This window comes from Heterocephalus glaber, unplaced genomic scaffold (assembly GCF_053883595.1).
Source record: "Heterocephalus glaber isolate CG9 unplaced genomic scaffold, H.glaber_assembly_v1.0 deba00000621, whole genome shotgun sequence".
NCBI classification, from domain to species: Eukaryota; Metazoa; Chordata; class Mammalia; order Rodentia; family Bathyergidae; genus Heterocephalus; species Heterocephalus glaber.
In genome coordinates, this window is record NW_028258153.1 from 19,632,508 (window position 1) to 19,648,887 (window position 16,380).

The 16,380-nt window shown below is 41.0% G+C and overlaps 1 protein-coding gene and 1 pseudogene across 25 annotated transcripts in view; both read right to left on the reverse strand.

The window, feature by feature from the left end:
* The window catches only part of Pard3b (par-3 family cell polarity regulator beta), a 1,069,040-nt gene that overhangs the window by 439,493 nt on the left and 613,167 nt on the right, over positions 1–16,380 (reverse strand). The gene's annotated exons all lie outside the window — the stretch shown is intronic.
* On the reverse strand, positions 6–16,376 carry LOC147829382 (TNFAIP3-interacting protein 1 pseudogene; annotated as a pseudogene).

A 16,380-nucleotide genomic window follows, 5' to 3' on the forward strand; every position in this document is an offset into this window, starting at 1 on the left:
AGGCAGAGGAAAGAAAAGCAATATTAAACAGAATTAATCATGGTGATGACATGTCACTGTTTTAGGGAAAAGTTCAAGTGTAAAAATGAAAAAAAAAACCCTTAGCTATTAGCTCTTAGGAATGATTTATTTTCTATGGCAGAAAAAGGTTCTGGAGCTTATCAAAGAGCCACAAATACTAACAATAATGAATTGTATGAAAGTATTTTTAAGAGACCTTAGAGTCTTGAGCTGCAATAATTTAGACATTTGTACAATGCCTCTTACCTAAGTCTTTGGTAAACATACTAGTCTAGCCTGATTCTGCTATTTGCTGTGGTAGAAACTATGTTCATGCAAGTGAAGGAGGTTTAGAAACAAAAACAGGTAGTCATATCTCTTGATTTGCTTTTTTGGGTATAGGGAGATAGTATGCTTAAATGTTGCATGCTTGACAGTAGTAATGTGTTTCCTATAATCATTGCTAGTTCTATTGAATGGTGCTAAAAGAAAAATCCTCATGTAATTTCCTCTGTCACAAGCAGAAAGTTGCTAGTCTGCTAGTCTGTAAAAGAACACAGTGGTGTGTAGTGAAGGACGAATTTACCCCTATGTCTTCTCTAGAAAAGCTTGAAAAATGAAATTGTCAAGCTTTCTCAGGGACTCTGGCTGATCAGCCAGCTTCTTCTGGAAGGAACACTGTTTACCAGAAAGCACAAAGAAACTCCGTCTGTGCATAGTCAGCCCAGATGGTAGTCTCCATCACATTGACACAAGAGTCTTCTTCAGCCAAATCCCCTCATGATCTGGGGTCCAGAGAAGTAGCTAATAAACTAGGATGTCATCTCTGCCGGGGAGAACACAGGGCATCTCTCCACAGGGCAGCCTGGGAGGAAGAGTACTTCAAAGCTAGAGTGGAGACACTCCCTGCATCGATTTCACTCACACTCAGGTGGAAACCTCTGTGATGTACAGATACAATTTGGAACATGATCATACTGCTGCTGCTACTAGTACACTGAACAGAATTGACAGTAGGTATGTACAATAATTTACCTTGACAAAGCATTCTTTCATAAACTACCTCTAGTGATTCTCGTAAAACCCAATAAGGTAAGGTGATTCTTGTTTTATAGGCAATTTATAGGCAAAAGAAAACAGAATCAGGGCAGTACTGTAACTCATCCCAGGTCTCAAAAGCAAGTCAGACAAAACTGATCAAACTTTAGGTTTCACAAACCTTGGTCTTTTCGTCTTTCTAGCACAACTCTCTTTGCTACTTCCTCTTGATTACACTTGTACAACACTAAGCCAGGGAAAGGAAAATAGTTTTTGTGATGAAAAATGTATGAGATTCACCTTCAAATTAACAGAATGAGATGAAATAGAAAAAAAAAATCTTCCCAAAGAAATGGACAGAGAACACATGGCATGAACAATAGGAAGCAACTGCACCGCCTCAGGAGAAAAATCCCGTAGACGGGTCCACAAGCTTGGGCTAGAGCATAGTAAATGGCCAGAGAAGTCCCTCCACTGAAAGAAGAGAGGGGAATGCTATGGTTCCAGAGGGCAAATGCCCTTGGCCAGATGCACAGCACACACCATTGCTGGCTATGTAGCACTGGGGAGGCCGTGTAGCACTGGAGTAGGCTATGTCTACTCCAGGACAAAATAGAGATGGCAGGGCAATAAGGGTGTAGACTGAGAGACATAAAGTGTGTAAGTGGATGTCTCCACAGAGCTGCATGGCCCATCCCTCCCTTCCTCTTTCCCTCTCTCTTTTCCCATTTCACCTAACTTTTACTCTAATTTGTAGCAAGTCTGAAAACGAGATTTACAGGAAAGGTTAAATAGGAAAAAAAAAAACACCTCTGTTATCCAATTTTTAGTGAGGCACATAAAAGAATAAAATTAAGGCCCCTTGAAACAGGGTAAAACATAAACAACCTTAATGGTTTAGTCCCATAAAGTGAGGTGAGGCACAACTAGAGAAACAAATTAATTCTGTTTTATCATAGGATGGAAGATGACGGGGCTGAAACTTTTCACTAACCATCTTTTAGCCTGGACTTAGTGGTGCAAACCTGTAATCCTAGCTACTTGGGAGGCTGAGGCAGAAGGACTGGAAGTTCAATGCCAGCCTAGGCAACTTAGCAAGACCTGTCATACAATACAATACAATACAATACAATACAATACAATACAATACAATACAATACAATGCAAAGGACTTCGAGTGTAGCTCAGTGGCAGAGCACTTGCTTAGATTGTGAAAGGCTGTGTGGTCAATCCCCGGTACTGAAAAAACACATCTTTTAGGATGGCTAGAAACAAATGTGTGATTTTTAAAGAGGAAAAGGAAACAGAGGGGTTGGATCAAGCTCCAAGTGCTGTTAACAGGAAATAAGATATAATGTTCCGCTTTAGGGGCACAGTCTTGGCAGGACAACACATCTGCTCTGACAGGATGAAAAAAGATAAAGATTGAAAGACATGGAAGGAATGAAATCTGTGTGAAAGCTCACCCGGCAACCTCTTGAGAGGCTTCACTCTGAAGTACGGGTCAAGGTCAGACTGAAGAGGTAGACAAGAGAGAAGAGGTGAGAAGATCATTTTTTTTTTTTTTTTTGTAAAATTGCTTATCAACCTCTATTAAGCACAAACTTTCATTATTAGCCACATTATAAGTCTCAAGCATGCAGAATTATATTCAAGTAGGAGATGTTTACTGTAACCTAGTCCAAAACAAAAGTACAGATCAGGTCACCCCAGGGCAGCTGGAATTTTTTTTTAAGACATTTTCATTTATCACAAGCATCGCTAGAGAGTTGTAGGCAAAATAAAAACCCACACATTCTCATTTTCAAGCGTGGCTGTCCTGCTACTATTGGTGTGTCCCTTTCCTTTATAAGATAAATGATGGGTAATTTCATTAATGGCAATGCTCATAAGCCCCATATTGTCCTAACATTTAGAATATAATCACAGAACTTAGAGCCAGAAGGGTCTTTAGAGGTTGTCTTGTCCAACCTCTTCCATTTACAGATAAATACTATAATACCCAAAGAAGATGAGAAACCATTGATCTGCTATCTATTAAGAAAAGGCACTTCCATATATATTAGAATATGCTCAGCTAGTTAAGGTCAGAGTTGGAACATAATAGTCTAAATTCTGAATTTTCCAATGTTCACCATTCATTAAATCATTTTGTTTTCTATACAAATGATAATGACTGTCCCCAAAGACAACACTTGCAAAACCAGAGAGGACAATATGCCACAGACGGTTTTCAGAAAAGAATATTATATGAAATTCAGAGATATATGTAGACAGTATGGAGACAAGAAGCTGTGGGGAGGGGGCTGGCAGAGCAAGGGAGAAAGCTGGAGGAGGAAGCCAAACCGTCTACCCATTAAGTGCCCCACCTGTACTTGCATGTCTTTGTCTAGTCTTAATGAAGTTCATTCAATGAGGAGCTCATTACACAAACTTACCAAATATCCCGCAAAATCATGTTATATCTTATTGCTTTGGAACAGTGTTGACATGAAAATAAGCTTTTATGATTTTTTTTGTTAACATTACATTCAAGTAAATACTAAAGCATGAAACTAAGGACTCTCAACTAACCTTATATAAGTGCATTCAACTATTCAAGAAAGTTATTTAGTAATTCTAGCTTATTTCATGCTGGATTATGCTTGCACTTGTTAAGGAAAAAAAAAAAAATCTCATTTTTTTCCCCACCTCATTCCCATTAGAATCCTAAGCAAAAAGACCAAAATGATACTCCCCATCTTTGGCACTACCTATAACCAACTCTATCCATTATCAGTCGAGAAGTAAAGGAAACTCCTAAAGAGAACAAAAGAAAGCTTAAAAAGGAAGAGGAGAGTAGAGACAAATAGTAACTTCCTCAAGACTCTCAGAGAAAACAACTGCTATGAGGTTAGATCTTTTCAAAGGGCTAGAATAGCTTAAACCTCATGCCCTGGCTGTATCAGTCAGAAGAACTGGGAGCTTGAAGAATAAATACTTGAGTACTGCATCTCCCCTTTCTGAACACCCAGTACAGGAGAGTCCTTATGCATACATTTTCCCATTCACTTCTTCCTCCTACTTAGGAGATAGGAACACAGAAGCTCAAATACATTGACTTATGAAAGGGTACTGGTATTACCAACTCTCCCTGTTTTGAGAATTAAGAATATGTACTTACCATGTAATGTTGGTTCCAAATCAGAATTCTAAGATGATTAAGAGCACAACAAATATTAATAACAATTACTAAATGAGCTTTTACTCTGTATAATTATTATGTTAAATCCTTTTGATGCATGAGGCAGTATAATCCTTAGAGCAACCCTGTACATTTTATAAAGGAGGAAATTGAGGATTAGGAGGTTAAATGAATTGCTCCAAGTCATGCTTCTATAAGAAATACTGAACTAGGTCTGGGCCACTCTGTAATCCATGATTTTGACTACTTGATAGTGTTTCTTAATCTTCGTAAATTTCTAGATTTCACTGAGAATCTAATAAAAGCTACAGATCTGCATCTCTTTAAAGCAAGTATGTGGACCATGGTTTCTCCACAATTCCACATATGGCCAGATAATTCTTTTTCTTTTTAATTAATTTTATTGGTACATTTTAGGTATACAATATAATGACTTTCATCATTGGAAATTTGCACCTTTACATAATCTCTCTTGGTTCTTATTTTTTCCCCATTCCCCTGCCCTCCTTTCAACCCCTCCACCCCTCCCTATTTAAAGACTTTGCTTCCAGTTTTTCATTTTCTCATATTAATTCCATTCCCTTCTTTCCTTTCCCCTACCCCTGCCACTTCCCCCTCCCCTTTGCCCCTTTTCTTCCTGTTTCACATTATCTATTATACCTTTTAGTCCTTATTTACACTTTCAGTTTCTCACACTAGAGAAACTATTTGGTATTTACATGTGTGTCCTATTTATTTCACTTAAGAGTATTGCCTCAATGTGCATCCATTTAGCTATAAATGTCTCTAATTTCTCATTTTTTATGGCTGAGTAGTACTCCATTTTATTAAAAAAACCCCACATTTTCTTTATCCAGTCTCCAGTTGATGGGCAGTTGGGCTGCTTCCAAGTTTTAGCTATTACAAATTGTGTTGCTATGAACATGGGTGCACATATATCACTGTGGTATGATTCTTTTAATTCTTTGGGGAAGATACCCAGCAGAGGATTAGCTGGGTTAAATGGGACTTCCAGTCCTAGTTCTTTGGGGTATCTCCATACTGATTTCCACAGTGGTTGCATCAGTCTACACGCCCCCCAGCAGTGGAGCAGGGTTCCTCTTTCCCAACAGCCCCACCAGCATTTGTTATTGGTTCATTTCATGATAGCAGCCATTCTTCCTGGGGTGAGGTGGAATCTCAGCCTTGTTTTCATTTGCATCTCTCGAATGACCAGTGATGTTGAACTATTTCTACTTCTTTGTCTGAGAAATGTCTGTTTATTTCAGATACCCATTTTTTGGATTGGGTCTTTAAATATGGGAGGTCTGATTTTTTTTTTTTAAGTTTGGCCAGATAATTCTTTATAATAGACTGTCATGTACGTGACATGGATATTTCATGTGCTCTCAAGAATATCAGAGGCTTCCAAAGGGGTCCACCTATCTTGTAGTTCAGCCTCTGGCCCACTCAGCACGCCTGAGTACTATCTCTGCTACGAACTGGTGACTCTGCATGCCTGATCCACCACTCTCAGCCAGTTTTTTTTTTTTTTTTTTTGAGCCCCTCATCTTTCATGTTCTAATAAATACAGAGGGGAGAGTAGAAAGCTAAGGCAAAGAACTAGCCTCTGTAGAATTTGAGAGAATCACAAGGGATTGAGCTGGCTTTCTCAGGGGTAGCTGGCTGTGGCCCAAAGCCAGTCCACATTAGTCCAGAGTGTTGAGAGGATTAATCATGACCAGATGCTGGCTTCTGACTCTGCATGTCTCTAACAGAGAACTCAGTAAGGCCGCCTGGGATATTGTCAACAGACAGGGCCCAGGCCCCAAAGTCTGCCTTCAGACCACAGAGCAGACATTTGGTGGATAGGGTGGGGCTCCAGGCAAGGAGATGCCAGATAGGGGGAGAGGATCACTTTCAACAAATCCTTCTTCTGGCCCTAAAACTGCTCTTTGATAACATCTGCCTACTGTATTTTAAAAAATCAAAACAAAAAACTAAACTAACTGAGAATAAAATTGCCATACAGATCATTCAACTAACTTCTTTTAAAAACAATACCAAGGAAAGGAAAAGAATGAATCAGGATTTTCAAAACTACATATTTTAAAACAAAGAAGGGGAAAAAGAAAGCTAGGCACATTGAATATGGGTTATGTCCTCATCTTATTGTGCCTACTTACATTAATACACGTTTTTCATCATTTGCCCTAATACAATTTTAGCTTACTTAAAAAGTATCACTCTTTCTAAATTAGAGGCCTGTACTCCAACAACAACCATGCATCTTGGTGTGACTTTACTTACACACTTCTTTCCATCCAAAATGTGTTTTGGATTCCTGCTCACCTGTTGAATATCTATTTATCCTGCATAGCAAGGCCAAGCAACTGCCTTGCCTTCATATTTCTGTCTCCAGCAGAATTAATTGCCACCTTATCCCAACACTCATAACACTTCTATTTGTTCATCATCATCCTTATCATATAAGAGTTGTTCATATATTTAATTTATTATGCTATTAGCCTCCTAGATTATGGAATGAGCAGTTCTAAGTTTTCTGTCTCTAATCTGTTATACATTACCTAACTCACTATAGATATTTAAGAAGTGCTTGATAAATTGAGTTATTTGACAAACCTTTCAGTCAGATGCTTTGGATGTGGTGTAAATTTTATATACAATGAACAAATTATTTAATTTACAATCTGTAACTATGAGAGACGCATGAACCCAGGCTGGCTTGGACATGCCAGAGCATATTCACAGAACCTACATAATTCTGTAAGTAAAGCTTGATTACTTTCTCTACTGGCCCCTATATCCACTTATTCAGCTATTGTAAACTTTTAGATCTATTTTTTTGATTCAGTTATAGTTTTAAGAGTCACACTCCATTTCTGTGTAGCAACCAGTGAATTCTCATCAGCATGTCAACTGTGGCATATGAAACTTCTTAATGGTAACTGAAGGACATTTTCTTAAGCTAACCAGAACATACATAATCAAAACCATCCTAATATAATGCTTTCAAAATGTAGGCTAATCCTTTTCATTCAGAATTCCTTCTGGAAAGATATGGGGCCTAAATCAATATTCCAACTTACACAAGCTTTAGTACAGCCATACTGAATCTTTTAATTTTCTCAGCAAGAACGTTTGAGAAGCCTTGACTTTGAATTGTCAATAGTATTCACTGGCTTATAATGTGGTAATAACATTCTGTGCTTGTTTTACATTTTTTCTGTTTCCTGTCATTTCAGTTTCCCCTCCATCCTTCCTATCTCTTTCCTGATTTTCTGCTCTTAATTTACTTTGGCCTAGGAAAGTAAATAAAAAAACCTTGTTAAGGCAGATGTTTTATATATGAATCAGGAATATTCTGCATGGATGCCTAGCCAGATTAGGATCTCAGAGGTCTTTTCAACTTATTAAAATTATTATTTATGTTCCTGTTTGCTTTTTATACATTGTGCTCTTGTTTTTGCAAAGACCACTTAAAACTCAGTCACTAAAACAAATAGGTTCAAAGCATGGTGCCCAAAACAAAATTCTGACCACAGTATTAATTCAGTGTGTAAAATACAAATACTCATAATAAAAAAATAAATACAGCCTTTTGCAGGAAAGTGTGTTAGTTTTTTGCTATTATATCAGATATCTGAGATAATTACCTTATCATGAAAAAAGATTTATCTGGGCTTACAGTTTTGGAAATCTGAGTCTGTGAGGAGTTGTTCCTCACTGCTTTTGGGACAGTGGTGAGGAGCACATTGTAGTCAGAGCACAGGGTGGAACCAAGCTATTCATCTTGTGGGTCAGAAGCAAAGGAGAGAAAAACATGAGGCCAGGCTTTCATGGTGCCCTGCAAGACACCATCCCCATGACCCAAAAGCCTCCCACCAGGTCCCGCCTCTTCAAGGCTTTCCTACTTCAAAGTCAATACCCTTTGGGTACAAACCTGTAACACACGAGTCTCTTGGGGGCATTTAAGATGCAACTATAACAGCAAGGTACTATGGTCAGACCCAAAGCATTGGCATCATGGTATGTCATCTTTTATAGATTATATCTTTTCATTAAGACAATGAATTATTGTATTTTTTCAAGCCCAATGAGACAATTATAGAGTCCAAAATATACATCAAAATGATGTAGAGCTTCAAAGTTTTATCCAGGACAGTATGAGTTTATTTCTTGTTTCATTTCCATGGATGAAATAAAAATTTGTAAGTGATAAAGATCAGCAAGAAAAGCAATCGTGGATGCAAGTACTGTGGGATTTTAGGAGTCATGTTATATTATATTTTCATGAAATAATTTCTATTGTATAGAATTTATAAATGATATTGACTGCATTTTGGGTTTTTAAAAAGGAAATTGGTTAAAATATATTTTTCTTATAGTTAAATTAGTAATTCCCTTGTTTTCTAATAGTAAAATTTTTATTGGGCATGTAGTAGTTAAGATTTTATGAATTAATTTTTCAGGCAAAGTTTCTGGTTTTTCTTGTCCATAAAATGTATCACATCTTTGTGATGAGAGATGAATGTTAATGTGTAGCCTTGGTTGAAGATTTGCAGTGGCACTGTTTACAACCCAGTCTGATCTTTCTGTCAGAAGTAAAAGCTTAAAAGATACTGTTAGTAGTAAGGATCTTTAAAGTTCTACTACCACTAGAAAACATTATCAATTTTAAGAAAAATGGAGCATTGAAGAAATCATGTAACATTAGTGTTCCTTAAAAAGCTGTCCCTTTTATCTTCCTTTGGATTCATTAATTATAGATACACACATGATTTATAGATACTGGCAGAGATGGAGGTGGAAATTATTCACACTGGGAACTCCAACCATACTCCCATAGAGAGTGGTGTATGCTGTTAAATGATCCAGTACAAAGAGACATGAGATTCACAATCAAATGACATGTTATTGGATGTTTTAGAGCTGTGTATGTTTGCCCTCAAAATTCAGGTTGGTCACTGGAAAATATTGGAATTACTTGTATTAGTTAATATTCTTTTACCCATTTCTAAATAATGTAGATTATGAAATTCTGCATCTTTCAGAGGAGCATCCTAAATTTCCTAAGCACATGAGAATCAAATTACTTAAATTATGACTATTTCATATTCTGAGTGCATACATTTGCAATTAGCTATCTTAGGCATTTTTCTTTCATTTAATTTCATCATCATCAAGTAGTGTTTATTAAGCACAAACCTGGCTAATCAATTTTCTACAGAATAACAGATATTCTTAAATTTATTCTATTTAAAAGTCCTTAAATAATATATCCACCCGATACATGACATTTTTCCTTAGCAAAAATTGTGTTTAAATTTTAATTTTTTTTTTTTTTTTTTTTTGGTTTCCAACTTGGCTTTATGTCCAAGATTTGTGCAAATAGGTGTGTAGGGACAGAAGCCACCCCTGTGTGGTCCTCAGACACCACACCTTTCCAGCTGCGGTGGCAGGGGCCAGGGCCCCTCTTTGGATGTGGCTGCAGTGGCCTGCGTTCGGGGGTGGAGGCTCTGGCAAGGCTGCCTGGGTGGAGGTGAACAGTACCTCTGTCCGACTGTTCTGCTCTGGAGAACCCACTCTTCCTGCAGCTCCTCACAGAAGGATAGGGATGGGCATGGGGCAGGCCTGCTGCAGAGCTCGGAGCAAAGCTCACACATACACGTAAACCGGACCTGGCACCGAGGGGCCAGAACCGCTTCTGTGGAGGCTTTCAGGGGAAGGGGTCCCAGCTGCATCTCGCTCTCAGGATGGACATCCTGCGGCTTCAGCACAGGACGGCAGCCTGCCGAGGCCTCTCCATGCGGTGGGGAGGCAAGGCAGGGAGCTTCTCCGTGTCACGCCCGAAGAGGAAGAGGAGCCAGGTGGGAGCTCCTCAGTGCCGCAGGGCTGTAGGTGTGAGGTGAGGCCCATCCCAGCCTCCTGCCCGCTGAGGCTCTGGCTGCACAGGGCACGCGGCCTCTAGCTTTTCGGTAATCTGAGGTCAGCCAGCTCTGCAAGACGAAGGTGGAGCCAAATGACACAATCCGGTCTCACTGAGGCCCCTCACAGTCATTTTTTGCAGACTCTGGTTCTGTGGGCTGGGCTGCAGACACGTCAATCACTTGGGAGCTCTGATTCTGCACACTGCCACAGGGTGGGGGCCAGGTGTACTCTGGCAGGTGGTAGAGGCGTGAGCCCGGGGTCGGGGGCGGGTGGTCCATGTCCATGGTGGGCGGGGGGTAGCGGATCTGGGACCAGTCCTCGTAGCCGTGATGCGGCACCATGGTTGGCATGGCCGGGTAGGCGTAGGGGTAGGCCCCGCAGATGTGCTCTGCGTGGGGCTCCGCAGGGTAGCGCTCTCCCGAGGCCTTGGCTTTCCTCTTCTGCTGTCTCAGGGCTTCTTTCACCTTCTCCTCCTCTTTCAATGCTTTCAGCTGGGTGTTTGACAAGGTGACCTGGGCCTGCAGCTTTTCCACCTGCTTCTTCAGCTCCTCCTTCTCGTTCATGCGCTCCCGCTGAAAGTCCTCCTCAAAGATCTTCACCTGCTACTTCAGCAACTCATTCTGTGTGGCCAGCTCCTGCTTCCTTAGGAGGCTGCCGGCCCCTTCTGGGCTCCCGAACGCTGCTGGGGGTGATGGGGAGGTGCGGATGCTCAGTGCTTCCTCCAAGGCCTTGTTGAGCCGCTGGATCCCTTCTCCTGGTACTCGCGCTGCCGGGTGAGGGGGCTCAGCTGGTCCTGCAGGTGCTTGACCTTCTGGCTCAGGTGCTTGACCTTCTGGCTCAGCTCCTTGGCCTCCACAGTCAGCTGCTCTTTGTCGGTTTCCTCTATTTCAGTCTTGGACTTGGCCAGCAGGAGCTTTCGGTCACAGTCACGCTGCTTCTGTTCCCGCTCGGCCTCCAGGTCTGCTACCTGCTTCTGCAGGTCCCCCAGCTTCTGGCGCAGCTCAGTGATCTTCTGCTTATATTGCTGCTTCATGGAGCGGAAATGCTGGTCCCACTGCTTGTTCACCTCCAGCAGCTCCATGCGCTGCTGCTCCAGCATCTTCACCTTCTTTTCAGCCGCATCTGGGGCGCCCACCCATGGACCCTTGCCTGCCAGCACTCCAGCCTGCTGCTGTCCGGCCACCCCCTGATTGCCAGCACCCTCCAGCTTTGGCGAGCCTGGCTGCCCGCAGGTCCCCTCTTTGTTGCTGCTGCTCATCAACAACTTCTTGAGCTCCATATTTTCCTCCCGCAGCCTCTCCGTAGCCTGATCCCGCTGCTCCAGGCCCTTGTCCAGCTTGGCCTTCAGGGCCTCATTCTCTTTCCGAAGCTGCTCACACAGGGTCTGCAGGATGGAGGTGCGCTGCTCGTTCCTGTGCACATTGGAGGCCAGCCGGTTGAACTCCAGGGCCATGTGGCTCAGGTGCGTGAAGAGCTGCTGCTGGTCTGGCTCCTCGGCGCACACACTCAGGGTGGTCTCCAGGCGCTGCAGTTGCTGCATCAGGTTGCCGTCCTCTCGGGGCAGGGGGCGCGGTTCCATGGAGTTTCTGGGGAGGCTGCTGCTTTCCGGTGGAGAATGCTGCTCCTCTGCGGGGACCACTTCAAATTCCGAGGATGTGCCACTGGATGGAGGTTTTGGGACTGGTGCGGACTTGTCGCTCAGGGGTGCAGGAGCACTGGTTGGTGCTGGGACATTTGTGTCCTTCCCTGTGAACTCAGCCAGGTGATCAAAGGAGCCCAAGGAAGGAGCAGGTGGCAGCTCACTGTCCTTGACGAGCTCCTCAGCCTTCTGCTGGAGGCTGGACGCCTCCATCTGGGATTCTTCCAAAAGCTCCCCTAACGTCTTTATCCCTTGCATTTTTTCCTTCAGCGGTGAATTCTCCTCCACTAGGTGCACAAAAGCTTCGGATGCCTCTCCTGGAGGTGCGCTGCCCCCAGGATCATAGATCCGGTAGGGTCCTCTCCCTTCCATGAGGTGGCTCAGCCCCTGCCGTGGTGCCCACCTGGTTGAGGATGAGGGGCTGGGGGAGAGAGACGGGGCAGCGTCCCGGGCCGGGGTCCTTCTCACAGCGCTCTTGGGACGCCAGAGGTAAATTTTAATTTTTATCTGAATATTTCAAGGTTTCAGCAGGACAGATTCTACTCCCAAGGTCAGGATATTCAAATAAAAAATTTTATTTACTACAAGTACAACAGACTCCATCAGATTTTTATTCTTACAATGTGTTAATATGTTACCTAAATTTTTAAAAATGCCACTACTTTAGCTATATATTTCTCTAGTACTGATTTAGGTAGAAAAAGCAACAGTTTAAGTAAATAACAGTATAGATATAAAATGTATTTTTCCTAAAATTAAAAAAAATTAATATGATTCATGAAAATCAAACCAAAGGAAAGTGACTGATCTCAGAATTCAAAATGTTTAGCAAACACATATGAAAATAACTGAGGTGTTTAAAGTGACTACTGGTACTTTATTTGCACCATCCTTGAGAAAATAAAAAGTGAGTTTTAATATAGATTTGGGGAAGAAAACATTTTTCTCAAGATAGTTTCCAAATGCAACAAATATCATATTTTTTTCTATTTAACAGCAACAATACTACATCTTGTGGAATTGCAACCACAAAAATGAAATTTTAGAAAATCTTCCTCCACGACATTGTGATTTCATCCAAGTCATAATTCTTAGTCATGGAGAAGTTAACATATATATTTATATCTAGTATATTTTGTTTGTAGATGCAATTATACTATACTTCAGGGCCAAATGCCCAGGAAGAATGACAGAAACAAAAACAAAACTAGAAGCATGTAACCTGTGCTACTGTATAACCATATTAACATCCATCCTCTAAGAACTTGTATTTTACTGTTATGGTCAACACACTTTGCACATAAAGAGGCACAGCTAACTGTGATACTTCAGAGAGGTGACCAAAGTGCTCCAGATGCCGAATCAGCCTATTACTGCCTGCCATTTGTAAGGCATTATTTCTGGGCCTTATTTCATAATACACAAACTCAATGTTTAAATATTAAGAGGAGATTAAGCATTTGGATAATTTTCGAATACAATAAAAATATAGTTCTGTTTGACCTTAAATAGAATAGCTAGATGCTCTCAATTGCAAATAGAGACCTTCAGATCAATGAGGTAATTCACATAAGAGATGAAATGGTAGAAAACAGTAGCCTGAGAGATGAGGGAAAAAAACACAAAAAAATAGGCCCTCAGTTAGAGGAAGAGCCATTCAGGATTTTGTATCTGCCCCATAGCCTGTCTTTGTTTATACCAACAGTAGCCCCCAGGAGAATTCAGTGTACAGAATCAACAGAAAGAATTTGGTCATACTTTTCAAAGTAGTTTAGTTTTCAACAATCCACCTTCCCCTAAGGGAAAAACACCTTGAGAACCAATTAGTGGTATGAAAGGCCAGGAGAAAAAGATTGTGCTCTGGTAGAAAGAGAATTTTGTTGATTTGGGGTAAAAATCTAGGGCTAGATGCTAAGGTGGAGGGTCCTCCTGCTTATCTCCTCTTTGCCCTAGGGACACTGCAGTCTGTTACATTTGTATCTCCTCAGTGAGGACATGAAAAAGTCTCAAAACAATTTTTGTAAGACATAATCTAGAATCATAAAACAGGCAATGATTTTCTTAGGAGTGTCAGTAGATTATTGGAAAAACAGAAGGAGAAAGGAAAAATATATTTTTCTTGTTAATCAGATTTCACAGGAGCAAAGCTCAGGCCTCTCCATCCTTTACCAAAAAAGGTAAACAAGACAAATGGATACTAAACATTCACAACAAGGCTAAATTCATGATTGATGCCTCTTACTGTTTAAGATCAGCTATAAATATGCTGTCCAGTGGTTTTTAATGGTGTGATTGTCTGACTCAGCAGACTAGTGTCAGGAAAGAAATTTACATAAGTAGAAAGTAAAATCTTTCTGCAAGAAATGGGAATGTTAGAAACTGCTTAGGTAAGGAGATGTTCACTTACACAAACAGGGATATACATATTCAACCACCCACAAATATCTGCTTGAGCTTAAGTTATTGCCCATAAAAAAGCAAAGATGTTTGCTTTTAATTTCCAAAAAGTAATCCCAGTTTCAATTTGACTTGGAATGAATTCTGCAAATAGAGCTGTCATTAGGAATAAGAAGAATAATACCAAGCTGATATCCACAAACATGACCAAGAACCCAACTTCAAACATAGCACATGTTTAGATGGCTTGGCTAAAGAAGATAAGCAAGAGACAAGAGCACTCCATGGTGACAGCCCCTAATGCGTAGAAGAATGGATGTGAGGAAAGTGCCCATGTTACAGAGCCACACACTGCAGGCTCAGGAGTCGGATTTTATTCAAAGCAATTCCTGGCTATCTGAACACGGTAGAGTCAGGAACCACTGGCAGGTACGATTTCCTTTTTAATAAAATGACATGATAATAATATGAGTACAAAGAATAAAAATAGAGAATTCATATAAAACACTCATGATGGTGTCCAAGCATATACTAAGCACCAAGTAAAATAAGTGTTAACAGCTACTGTCATTGTTATTATTACTGTAATTTTCCTCCCATTCCTGGTTGTGAAATTCTGAGGCATGTTGGGGAGTTTTGTAGAATATGATGGGACTCAATTCTTAACCTCCTTTGTCACAGTCACGCTGTAGGTAGAGTGCATTTCTCCACCACACAGCCTTGGATTCAGTGCTTGACTTGCTTGGGCCAACTGTGTGTGTGTGTGTGTGTGTGTGTGTGTGTGTGACTGGCAGCATGATAATTCAGGGGCAGGCATTATGGGGCTTTTCCAAATCTTACTGATCCTCTGATACCTCAGCTAGCCTGCTGACCACAAAGTGGTGAAATCCGTGGAGCACACTCAGAACAATGGATTTTCAGGGTGAGAAAGAGGGAAACCAGTTTGAATCAGAGCCACCACCACCACTCCCAGCTGCCCCGCAGAGCTGGGGGAAACAAAAGCTTATTGGTATAGATTACTGAATGTTTGCGGTTATTTATAATGTGACAAAAGCTAACCAATCCAAGCTTGAATTAAAGAGATGTAGATGCACAGCACAATTCTTATTTCCCAGAGGGAAAAAGGCATCACCCTAGTGTAGTTGTGGCAAATCTATAGCATGTGTGTTATTGTGTTTTTCTTTTAAGATAAAAGATGTTCATGTATGAGTTGTTTCTTCTAAATTAAAACCTCAGTAGTCAGGTTTAATTGCAGTATTGGCATTTGCAATAAGTGAGTGGGTTTTGGGTTGCCATTTCAGCATTCCTGTCTAAAGAATTCACCATCAGTGCCAGTGTCGATGTTGAAACAACCGTGAAAGTGCACACATGTGAAGACAACTGCTACAGCAAGTTTATTGTCTTCATTCTACCGAGAGAAGGTGGAGACCGCATGTTTTTACCCAGGTAGAAAGCAGTGAAGCTGGACATGAACACAGGTGATCTAGTTAAGCATTACATCATGTGAGTAGCTGTGGTCACTTGGCTCATCCCAGTGTGAAGGCATAGGGTATGCTGTTTCCCCTTTTTCCTGGAAATATATAAGCATTTCCAAGTGTTCAGATGTAAATATGCATTCTGGGCACCAAGTTTATCTTCAAGTGCATAAAACATGATAAATGACCTTTAATTTATACTACAATCATCTCAGCTCTACTGAATTTCATTCTTTGTTTGTTTTGTTTGTTTTTTTTTGGTACTGGGGATCGAACTCCGGTCTTTGCGCTTGCGACGCAGGCGATGGAACCACTGAGCTAAATCCCCAGGCCCTGAATTTCATTCTTGCAAGTACAGTTTTCACATTTGTTGCCTTTACATTAACTTGTTTTTAGTTTTCTTTTTCTGATTATGTATCTTTAGGCTCAACTCTGCTAGTTTACAAATTCAGAGGAATCCTAATAGAGTAATAAAAGGGATGCAAAAAATCATGTTAGTTACAATGAATTTTTAGAACTATCGCTAGGAAGTAAAATCAACTACCTAAAATATCAAAACAGGCAACTGCTCCTCAGATCTGTTCACACATACTTTTCCTGTATCTACAAGAAAGTGTCAGTGGTCTCAGATCTTTCCCCATCTCCTCCATCTGGACCCCACGTACAACAGCCACATCTCCAAGGAATGCCTCACTGGGTGCAAACATAACCTCCTC